This window comes from Phyllopteryx taeniolatus, chromosome 19, assembly GCF_024500385.1.
Source record: "Phyllopteryx taeniolatus isolate TA_2022b chromosome 19, UOR_Ptae_1.2, whole genome shotgun sequence".
In the NCBI taxonomy this organism is placed as follows: Eukaryota; Metazoa; Chordata; class Actinopteri; order Syngnathiformes; family Syngnathidae; genus Phyllopteryx; species Phyllopteryx taeniolatus.
The window spans coordinates 14664841-14677064 of NC_084520.1; the positions used below are offsets into that span (position 1 = coordinate 14664841).

The 12224-nt window shown below is 40.1% G+C and overlaps 1 long non-coding RNA gene across 3 annotated transcripts in view; it reads left to right on the forward strand.

The window, feature by feature from the left end:
- The window catches only part of LOC133469191 (uncharacterized), a 27836-nt gene continuing 15612 nt past the window's right edge, over positions 1 to 12224 (forward strand). The window contains exons 1-4 of one of the 3 annotated variants that reach the window (XR_009785635.1): positions 1 to 256; positions 337 to 390; positions 1003 to 1187; positions 4835 to 7906. This is a non-coding gene — a long non-coding RNA (uncharacterized LOC133469191). Of the gene's footprint in view, positions 257 to 336; positions 391 to 1002; positions 1188 to 4834; positions 7907 to 12224 lie in introns of those variants that run through there. The other 2 variants (XR_009785633.1, XR_009785634.1) reach the window with 2 other exon arrangements.

Genomic DNA, 12224 nt, shown 5'->3' on the forward strand with positions numbered 1-12224 from the left:
TAGTCCTCTGATTGGTTGCGCTGAATATGCGCAAGAGATTGACTTACTGTGGAGGTTTACGGTCAAGCATGATTACAAATTCATTTTCCGGGCGTGCTTTTTCAAAGAAGAACTCGACTTGCAAAATAGTTGCTTTCTGGCCTGTTTCAACCCGGAAAAGTATTTTTTTGCCGCACTTTCAGAGTAACATGTACGAGCAAGACAGCTAGCTTGCACAGACAAGGAAGTCTCCTATGTCTGTTAGCATCGCCGCTGAGTACGATGTATTTTATTTAAATATTTTATGTTTTTGTGCAATTATTAGATAAATATTGATTGTGACTTGCTATATTTTAGTGTTTACACTACAACCTCTGTAGAGGTTTGAAGGTGATGGATCGGAAGATAAAGGTAAGTGTTTTTTGCTTTATGGTATTCATCCGGAAATATGCGAAATGCCCCCGTCTCTTCTTTAATGCCAAACATGGTTATATAGCGTTTTTGTACATTATTGTGCGATTTGATGGTGTTATTAAGAAGCGGATTAGGTCACTGAAGGCCTAGGTCGAAAACTCATCGCTCGCCGCGCCACTGCAGTTTTTTAAATATTCATTTAAAACAATGCAAATTCAACTGACTGTAAACAATCATGTTTTCTCGATAAAATTATGAATAATTTTTTAAATCAATCTTTTCTAGTATGTATTTTTTTTACCAGGTTTGTTTTATTGCAATTGCTCTGCTAAACCCTGTACGGATGTGTAAGCATAAGAAAGATGCAAGACGTCGTGGTATTTGATTGACAGTTGAGCAGACACACCCACAGCATTTGAGAGCGTAGAGAAAGGCTTGATTTAAAAAAAAATGTTTTTTAATTTTTTTTTCTCTCCACTATTTCGGAGCCTCATTTTGTATACAGTAATTTTTTGATCACTTAATTTTGGCACAGTTGTTAACGACACTCTTCATTATGGTGTGCTGGATATTTGTTGACATATTTACATATTTGTTTTCACGTGATAGGGTCATTCATCTTTTACAAGACGGAGTGAGTTTCACGTCATCGTGGTGCTTTTCAACGTTTAACGCGTGCCGGCAAAAGCATGGAGTGCACAGCACAGCTGTATTGATCGGCACGCACACACATCGAGATGGACGCTATGTTACAATAGAAACACCCACACGCCGTCCTCGCGGACACAAACAAAGTGAGTCAGTGGTTTAGCATTCCTGGATAAACGGGTGTTCATTTTGTCAGTGGCCCTGAACCTCCCTCCCACCTGGGCCACATTAACCACACGCTTACTTACTTTGGACGGGTGCGAGCGCGTTATCGATTGGCTTCACGTCAACTTTAACTGCATAACTTTGTAGAGAGGTGGTGACGTACATAAAATGATGGTTTAGCTCTGTATTAAGTGGCACACTGTGGAAATTCTTTTCACCTTTTTGGCATTTTAGTCGCCATAATGTGAATGGTTCAGTCCACGACAGAGCAAAAATATGGAACTATCAGACTGGTCCGAATGTCTTGCGCAGCATTTCATAAAACTGGGAAGTATGACATTTCGGACCTCAAACTAGCTGTAAACTTTTGTCAATTATTTCCTGCCACTTCCTTCCGACAAGATTGATCCATCTAATGTAAACCTAAAACAACTGGCTATCTTTCTCTGGTGTGTCCCCCCGACTCCCCACCACCTCCCCTTCTCTGACAGGCAGTTGTAAATATATTTGCGCTGTCACTGTTTATAAACAAGAAAATTTTCATTGATGAGCAATTAAAACTGATGGCTTGCGATTAATCCTGATGAATGTGTCAGCGTGTAAGTAGGCTGACTGTGACGCTACATTGATAGCTTGCATGTTATTAAAGCCTCTAACTCGAGTCAAATTAAAGCCATTTTATTATTATTACAGTATATTGTCACATTGTCTTGTAAAAAATTATAATCTGTGTTATTGCCATGGTGAACCGAAATCACCTATTTTAGTGCTGTTGTGGTGAGTTAGCATCTGTGCTAACACTTAATTCTGTTTAGCGTTGTATCGAGTGCTTACAGAAATCTTGGCAGCCATACTAAAATTATTAGTTTTTCCCTGCTTTATTTTTATATTCGCACCAATAACTTTAACCATACAACAGCCGTCCAATTTTTTTGTTGTTGTTTAGCATCAATCACCTTGAGTTGTTAGCAGTAGCGTCAATGCTAACTTCCGACTTGTCATTGTGTACAAACTTTACCTAAACCTTTAATTTCAGTAAGTCAAAGTTAAAAAGTACAGACTGAAATAAGTACAACTACATGCCCATGTACATAAGTACAAATGTTTTAATAACTTAGCAGGATGAAAATAACACAGTTTCCCTCTTTTAGTAACTTAAATGGTGCTCGTACTGAGAAAAATAGAAAAGTTAGCTAGCATTGGCTAAGTTTTTTATGCTATCAAAACAACAGTCTCCTATAGCTTTGCCAACTTTGTAAACTGACTAACAACTAAATGCAAAATTAAGTAATGATACCAGCTCAAAAAAAAAATACCTCATTTGTGTGTTTTTTTTTAAGATTAGGCAGCGAATGTGACCAAACCTGGATATCGGCTGGATTTAGATGATGATGAGTCAAAGATACATTCTCCGTAGAAAACCTTGACTTTTGTCAGGTGTCTCTTCTGGGAAAACTAATGGCTCATCAAACAAAAAGTCTTGTTGCAGAATAGACTGAAGTGCTTGTAGAAATGCATTCACTCGCATGTCCTTCATTGCTGAGAACGATCAATAGAAAAAATAATGGAGGTCTCTAATACATGCCTGGGCTTGTATGGTGTGTTTTATTTTTAAAAAAAATTTTTTTGGGGGGGGGGATTCTGAATAATGTGAATGTGATGAAACTTTTTTAGATGAAATATAACAGATAACCTTTAGATTACTTTTCTATTCTGGGAAACGGAGAAAGGGGTATATTATTTGGAAGCCTGTTTCCAACAGTAAATATTTTTTACAAAACTATCCCAAAAAAATTGACAAGTTAAAAAAAAATACATTTTAGTGATAGTGAATTGTAAAATTATTTATTTTTTTCATTATTTTTTAATTGCATGTAATGTTGTACTGTATGTATTCATTGGAGTATTTGTCGGACTTCCAAAATCAAATTGACAGCCCTCACGGTTGGTTAGCGACTGAGCCATCCACAAGAGGCCCCGCCCTGACACACACGCACGCACACGCGCGCGCGTGCACACACACACACAATCCACTTGAGTGCACACATCGCCTCCTGACGCCAGTCCCACTGCTTCGTTGCTTCTTTGAGCCTTCCCCCTTGCTTAGATGCACACTCTGATACGCATCAAATTAGACACACCGTATTGCCGCACAGGATAGAAATACATAGCGTAGCTATGCGTGCAGCAAATAAAGAACCAACACGCAGTACATGTACCTCTCTAAACCTCAGACAGCCTCTCTGTCATGCAACATCAAAGATTTTCTTTTAAAAAAAATGGACGCATGTTGGCTGGGCTCCTCGGGGCCTCGGTGTGCAGCTACGTCGTGCACATGAGTGTTTTCGCATGCACTGAACTGACGCAACATGAAAAGGAAATCGAGTAACTTTGAACGCAGTCCTGTAGGGCGCCGCATCGGCCAAAAATAACATTTACCTCTCACATACATACAGCGAAAAAGAGCTTTTGGCAAAGGTGGGACCAAGTCATTGCTTTGCAAGTCACGAGTCAGTCTCAAGTCCCGAATTAAGTCGCAAGTCCTGTTACAAAGTCTAGTCGAGAGGCAAGACTTGAGACTGACTTGTGACTTGCATAGCAATGACTTGGTTCCACCTCTGGCTGTGGGTGAAGGGGAGACTTTTTTTGGGTGAGTGTAAAAGGGTTTTTGGCGAATGTGAGAGGGTTTTTATGGTGTATGTCAAGGTGAGACCTTTTTTGTCTATGTGAGAGTCAAAAAAGTTCTGTCTAAAAGGAAACTAAAAATGGAAGCCATCTCAAATCTGAGTGAGAGTTTTTTTTTTATGTGAGTGAGAGTTTTTGGGGTTTAAGACGTTGTTTGGTGAATGTGGGGGGGTTATTTTTTGTGCAAGTAGAGTGAGTTTTTTTGGGTGTGAGTGACAGAAGTTTTGGTTAATGTGGAAGATTTGGGGTGAGTTGATTTTTGGGCAAGTGTGAAGGGTTTTTTGGTTGAGGTTTTTCTGGGTGAAAGTGAGTTTTTTTTTTTTGGGGTGAATTAGAGAGATTTATTTTGGTGCATGTGGAAAGTTGCTGTTAAGTGTGAGAGGTTTTTTTTTTTTTTTTGGTTGATGTGAATTTTTTTGGCTTCATGTGAGATTTGTTTTTTAAGTGCGGAAGGTTTTTTTGGTCAGTGTGAGACGTTTTTTTTGGTGCAGTCCCGCAATGCTCAAAATCAAAAGGGTTCATAGACAGCTGGTAGAATGAAATCTCCAGGTTGCTTCTTAAAACATTTTCCTTTGGTCCTGCGTGTTGAAAACTATCAGGAACAATGAAGCGTGGCGTTGTTGTTCCTCCAAAAAGTTGGTGGACGATCGAGAGGATCTCGAACAAATTGAAAATTCTCGAAGGCTTGAAATTTCTCTTCTGCCTGAAGGGTTAGCTTGTTAGTCACCAAAATAAAATACTAACATAAACTTGCACATAACGTGTGTTTAATTTTAAGCAAGTGTAGAAAGGTGTGAGGTTATTTTCCTATTTTTCTTTGTGGGGACATTCTGGCTAGGATTATTTTTTTGATTAGATTTTTTATTTATGACTTTATTATACTGAGTTCCTTTTACTGTATTACAGTGCGTGTATGTTGTTTATGTGTGTGAATCGTATACAGAATGGGAGCAGATGGAGCCTTTGACAGCGTTTGAGGAGGAGGAGACGGCAGGCGACATTGCAGTGATGTCACTCACTCGGCCCTCTTCCTGTCTGCCTTCACTAATCGAATCAAGTCGCTGTCGAGCTCTCGAGCCCACTCTAATTCCATCAGATCCGGATCCCCACGCTGCAGGGGAAGGTCGTGTGTCTTTGTATAGTTTAGTGTGGGTGTGTGTAGTTCAAAACGTGCAGATAAAACGGCATGTGCAGTGAAATTAACAGCCTCCCTTCACTTCTTGACAAACGACTGTACTCCTGGCAGTCCCGCCGCCGACCTTCAAGGCGACCTTGTTGGGCGGTCAACCACGACCGCGGATCAAAAATGTAAAAAAAGCACCTTAACCTCAACTTTCGTTTCCAAGATTTAGCATTAACCTGTGAATGCATCTAGTTTTAAGTGTATTTTATAATTAATACAGTACAGTTAGAGACAATGTTGTTGGGGTGGGGGTTGCTGTTTAGTTGAGCATGTCTTGTGGAGGTGTGTGATGTGACTCACTCCCTTGGAGAGGGGTGATGTGATGGAGTCGGGTCCAAAGTAGCGCCGCTGGAGTTGAGCACTCCAGTTATGAACACCCGCTCTGAAATGGAGGCGCGTGGGCGTCGTCAAACACTCTCCTATCTAATTGCATGTCCACATGGCGGATAGTTTTTTAAAATTAATTAATTTATTTATTTATTTTTAAAATAAAGTAGTCAAACTACTACTTTTTATTTAAGTGTGCGTATAGATGTATATAATACTATGAGACGTATGTAGTGATTGTGTGTGGAAGATAAAGTGCAGTAGTGCTTGCAGCTGCTTTTCCCGAGGGGCCAAGAGTTTTTCGTGATCCTTATCCTGATTATGCAGCTGCAGTGTTTCAGTAAGCTTACTGAACTTGCATACCTAAAGTGAACAAAACCAGTGTTTATTACTTATACAGTAAAGAGCCGCTGATCAATATTTTATAGGCTTTTTTTTTCTAATTATACAGTGTTTAGCCACTGATCAATAATGCATCGGCTTCTTGTACGCATGCCTCATTAGCTAACATTTTTCAGCTAGTGTAGCACAGTTTTAGGAGAGATATTTGATTTAGCTGCATTTTTCTCCATATTTTCACCTTGCAGTCTTGGGTTCGCCCTCAGCAATATGCTAAGATGTGGTTGAGAAAACGACCACGTAACATTGCCTTAATTTCCGCTTGCTTCATGCTAACGCTGTAGGCGTGCTATTGAATAGCATCTACATGGTGGTGGTTTAACCCCTTAAGCCACATCTGTCAAACACAAGGTCCAGGGGCCAGATCTGGCCCCTCACATCATTTTGTGGCATGCTTAAGGAAATCATGTACTTTGTTTCTTGCTCAAATCTGTACTGATACTGAAAATTGGCCTCACTTTTAATAACATGGAGGAGGATTTAAAAAAAAAAAAAAAAACAAAAAAAATAACTTTTAATAGCTCATTCACTGCCAGCCTTCCCAGTTAACATGGATATTTGACTTTGAAAACTGTCAATGGCAGTGAATGTGTTTCAACAGCAGTTGAACAAACGAGTTTCCTTGACTTTTGATTTCAAAATCAATTATCCATCAATTTTTTGCATCTACTGTACATAATAATATAGTGAGTGGATGGTTTACCTGTTGCAACGGCCCTCTGGGGGAAAACATAACTACAATGTGGCCCATAACAAACATTTTGTTTGACACCCCTGCTTTAAGCAATGGTTACTTAAACACAAAAGATGGAGCAAAACGCAGACAGATAATATAACAATACCCACAGGCATATAATCTTCATCAATATTACTGCAGTTTACTGAGCAATTCTGACTTTCTCTTTCATGTATGTCCAAATGTCTGTATTATGCTGCCCCCAGGTGGATAAGCCGGGCACACAAACAAGAGCAATACAATCTCCATTGAATAGAAGCAAAAAATATGGGGGGGAAACTGTTTAATTGCATTACTTTCTATTTGATTATGTCATTACTCTGTTTTTTTAATTCAAATATTATAGAGTGCTATTTTTCTTAAAAAACATTACACATTGCTTTTTTGGGGGGGGGGCTGGGAGAAGGTAAAGACATTTTTATTAATTTTAATGGGGGCATGATTTGTGAGCATGGTCACATATGGAATTAAACTCAGGACTGTATTTAAAATGTAAATGATATGTATGTAAATGTCAGTGTTTTATTTTTATATTTGGACCCCAGAAAGATTAGTCTTCACCTTGCTGAAGTACAAGTCACCACTATGCAAATATATATAAAAAGAACTTGTTTCTCAGTCAATCAAGTTAATTAACATGAACAACCAGTAGAATAAGGTGTGGACTGTGAATGCACTAATATAATGCGTATGTGGTGTTAGTGTGATGTTAATGTGTGATTGTTTGTATTCATGTATGCAGCTGTCGCTTGCGCCAAGACAAATTTCTCCTTGGGGAGACGAATAAAAAGAAACCTTGAACCTTGACCTTTGTGCATCCCCACAACCTTTCATGGTCACGTCTTGTTTTTTGTTTTTTTTCTCTCCCAGCAAACATCCCCTTTGCGCTACTTCACTAATGAGGCCACGCATAGCCCAGCCTCGGCATCACCTCTACTTAGCCGCTCACTTTGCGGGCCCAAAGTGGCTGTCAATCGCCGCAACACGACGGTGGCGGTCGCTGACGGGTCCGTCAGAGCAATTAACGGCAAGCCGGTACGCCACCAGAGTCCATGTTTGATTCACGACACGAGCAAACACAGAGTACGAGATCAGGTGTGTGTTTGTGTGTGTGTGTGTGCGCGTGTGTGTGTGTTCCACTTTTGTGCAGAGTCCCTCGGAGGGAATTGTGTTTCATGTTTGCATGGCTGAGCGGTGCATGACAGGCAGTAACCCCCGAAAGAGAGCACTGTCGGCGTGTGCTTAGCGTGAATGCGCTTTTGTGTGTGTGTCTGTCTATGTTCTACATATACAAATTCTATTCACAAGCACATATGCTCCTCATGTTTACCTTGATTATATCAAACAAACCTCGCCTGTTTACTGGAAAAAGTGGACCTTATATTCTGAAAGGTTGGACAAGTGCAGCGGTGCTTTGAGACTTACGAGCTGTTGTTCATCCATTTTTTTCTTGTTTGTTTGGTTTTTTTTTTTCTTGGCTTAGACCAGCAAGAAAATTGAGATGGGACCGCTGTATGGTGGCAGTAAACTTAACTCAACTCTGCACTTTATTGTGTTTTTTCTTTTTAAATGTCAGGAGCGAAATTGTGCACGGCATTACAAATGAGTTTTTCTTTCCTTTTTGTTTTGCAATGTCATGTTTTATTTTTTGCCATCTTTATTTTTATTTACAATGCAAAAAATATTTACTTAATTGCAATGTACTATACTATTATATTTACTTTCTATTTTATACTATTTACCCCTTTACTTTTCATTTTATCTCCACCAAATCTCTGTAAAAACAAATGTCCACTGCGTTGTAAAGGGGTATTTAATTTTTTTTTTCATGTTTATTATTAATTTAATCACCATTTTTTGGGGGAATATTAGACTTTTTTTCTGCCCTGGTTCTGGTTCAAAGCACTTTTGCAAAAGACTAACTTCCTTGCCTGGGCTGAAAAAAAAAAAAAAAAAAAAAAAAAAAGCAAAAATGCTTCCTGAGAGATTGACAGTTTGGACTGTTGATAAATGGTTCTTCTTCCCAGCTCCGACAGTTGCACGCTAGCAGAATGCTGATTTTTGTATTTTTTATTGTTTTTTTCATGTCTGTGAAAATGTTGTTTCTCCAGGTCTTAACAACGTGGATGCAACTTTTGCTGAAGCACAATAAAAATATATAGAAAAGGAGGGCTAACAATGGACTGAATGTCATCATCTTATTGGGCATTGATGACTTCAATGTTGTCGTGCAGCCGATATCACATGAATGGAAATGTTCCTGTTCTGCTTACCTTGCATTCGCCCAAGAAAGCATCAAGGTGGCCGTTTTTTCATTTAAATATAACACTGACGGAGAAGCAGAGAGAGGCTGCTTTACTTTAATGGTTCATACATTTTTAAGCTCCCCTTGTACAGGCGGCGCCCCGAGCTGCGGAATTGTACCACTGTCCATTTGACGCGATGTGGAGAATGTGGAAGCAGCGATGTTTACTATTCATGTGATGGTGCACGTTGTGCTTTGTGGAGAGGCTACGCGGATTCTTCCTATTGTTGCTCTCTGGGTTGTCGTTGACTTTTTACACTTCAGGGCCTTCGGTAAAGTACAGCGCTCCAGTTAAGTAGCCCGATAGATCAATGTTAACAACCAAAGCGGCTGGACTTTAATTACGCCACTCTAGTTGTTCTAATCTTGAAAGTATCACATGATTGCTTTTCGTTAAGATGATTATGTAATTCCCAAACATGCTATTTGGTGCACGTTAACCTCTCAACAGAGGTGGTAGAAAGTCACATTTGTATATTTACAAAACATTCCACAAATACATCATGTCTGACAACGGTGATAAGCCCTGAAAACAAATCCAACCATCCATCCATTTTCTGTAGCGCTTATTCTCACTAGGGTCGCGGCCGCGCTGGAGCCTATCCCAGCTAACTTTGGGCGAGAGGCGGGGTACACCCTGAACTGGTCGCCGGCCAACCGCAGGGCACATATAAACAAACAGTCGTGCACACATTCACACCTATGGGCAGTTTAGAGTATTCAATCAACCTCGCATGCATGTTTTGGGAGGGGTTGTGGGAGGAAAACGCACAGAGAAAACCCACGCAGGCACAGAGAGAAGATTTGAACCCAGGTCCTCAGAACTGTGAGGCAGATGTGCTAACCGGTCATGCAGCGTGCCGGCCTGACAACAAATCTTACAGCCTTTTTCATTTTTTAAAACACAGGGTGTCCCAAAAGTTACTACACACCTCCCCTTTTCCATTTCGCTTCCGGTATCAAACGGACAGACGTGAAGCCATCAGCATATGACAGCTTATGCTTTGCAGTTTTCGTAAGCGTATCATTTCCTTTGCCCGTGGCTGGCCAATTTAGATTGGAGCACCGTTGCAAAATTGCAACCTGGCAAAAAGATTTTCAGTCTCCGGCTGCAGTTCAGCGCCAGTTTTCGAGCTTCTACGGCCCTCGCACTGCTCAAACACGCAGTACAATTTACGCCACCCGTGGCAAGTTTCTCTGAACAGGATCTGTTCGTGACAAACCACCGCTGATGAAAACACCGAACTCCTAAAGCAGACGTTCGAGCCAAGTCCGGACGTCAACAACTCGACATTGTTAGTCATAACTCAACTTTGTAGTTCATGGCTCATCAGGGAGTAAAGAGCTTGGAATTGTCCATCATAATTGCCCTACTGGGGAACAATAACCAAATTATACAGCTAATGAGCACAAAATAAAGATGTCGTTTTCTCATTAATCTTCTTTTGGTCTCTCTTGTCATGGCGTGGATCTTTACATGACCATGTCGGCCACCCCCACTGTCCACCCCCTTTCCTTGCCTCATCTCGGCATACATAATTGTTGTTTACCACCTGTTTGCTGTACTTGCCTCGTCACGCGCTGTCCACGGATGTATCCTGTTCTTGCGCTAATGTAGAAGCAAACATGAAGATTTGAGAGTCACGCTTGGTTAAAGCGCAGGTGTCAAACTCCAAAACTAGCTTAACTTAACTTTCAGTGGCATTTAAACGGCCTTTCCAGAGCTCTTCAGATGAAGCCGAAGCAATAGGAAATTTGTGTTTTTTATAGCAAGATACAGTGGTGCCTTGAAATAAGATTTTACTGCGTGATCATGCTCATAGCTCAAAACAATCTTAAATCATCTTTCCCTATTGAAATAAACTGATATCCATTCCAACCTCCCTACCCAAAAAAAAAATGTCTGTAATGTGTTTTTGATGAGAAAAGTAGCACTCTATGATATTGTACTTGTATCATACACTAATGACATAATTAAATAGATTGGAAAGAAATGAACAGTTTTTGCCATATTTTTTTGCTTTATTTCAATAGACATTGTGCTGCTCCTTCTGGTGTGCATGCCTTATCCACATGGGGCAGTATAAGACAGACATACGGATATACACGGAGCCGGTCAAAACTCCTCGGTAAGCTGCAGTAGTATTAGTCGTTCTGCGAGGATAAGGAATATATTCTTGTCTTTGTTATTCATTTCGTAAAAAGACAAGACAGTCGATGTTGCACTTTCCTGAAAAAGAAATTTAAGCTGTTGATATTTCATTTGTACTGTCTTTAAAAGTTTGTTTGCACAAAATAAAACCTGTTTTGCATTGCTTCCTTACTGTACCCTTTTGAACTGTGACCTGTTGTATTTCCCCTTGAAGGATTATGTGTATAATGAATTTAAAAAAAATTAAAACCAAGGTACATACCATGAACCATGTTTTTTTTTTTTGGCGTACCATAACTAAAATGTGGGTTGAAGCAACTTTTAAAATAACCACTTCTGAATCATACTGAAGGTACTCTGCTTTTAATAAGGAGAATAATTTCTGGCAGTGGCGACCTCGGTTAACCTACCTCGGACTGGTGATCCAGCAAGGACACAGTGGAGTGCTTGTAAAAACTCATCAATGTTTATTTCAAGACACAGGCGCTATAACAAAGAAAAGTTGCGGTAGGGTAGCGGAAACGCGTATCAGGAGACAAAAAGTCTTCATTTAAAGAAGAAAACAAAGCTCTTCCAAATATAATGAGGATTGTCAAGGCAAAGTCTCATGAGGGCACAAATCCAATTAAACTGCTCATAAAACACCCTCGAGCCTCAGAGGCTCGTCATTTTTCATTCACCTGCCAGGAATTTAGATCAAACTATTTGAATTTGAATCATAGTTAAGTCGGTGATTTCAAGAAAGGATAAGCACATTCGAGCGTACCGGCTGCACAACTCCCGGGACGTCTTAGCGCTCGCCGTCGATCGAATGAAGTAATCGAATCAATCAGGTAATCAAATGTACAGGTTTCAGCAGCAGCTTGTCGGGGAACCTTCGCAATCCAATTAAGTCCCGCCCGAACGCAATTTGTCTGCAGCTAATGAAAATGAATGGAAACCACCTCACCATCATGTTTTTAATGGTAAACATGCAGAGTTGAGTTATTTTTGTTGTTGTTTTCTAGCTTTCTCGTTTTGTGCAGTAGTGTACATACAGTACGTCACACGCGGAGATGGATGAGATACAGTAGCATGCTTGCCCGGAGTCTTTTCTTCATTGTTAACGGTCAATGAATGTGATTGTCTTCTTCCTGTCATGTTCTGTTGACAATCTCCTTTATGTTATTGTCTTCGATCCTGAGGGCTGGCTCGATCAATAATATGCATCACATGCTGTGACCTTCCTATA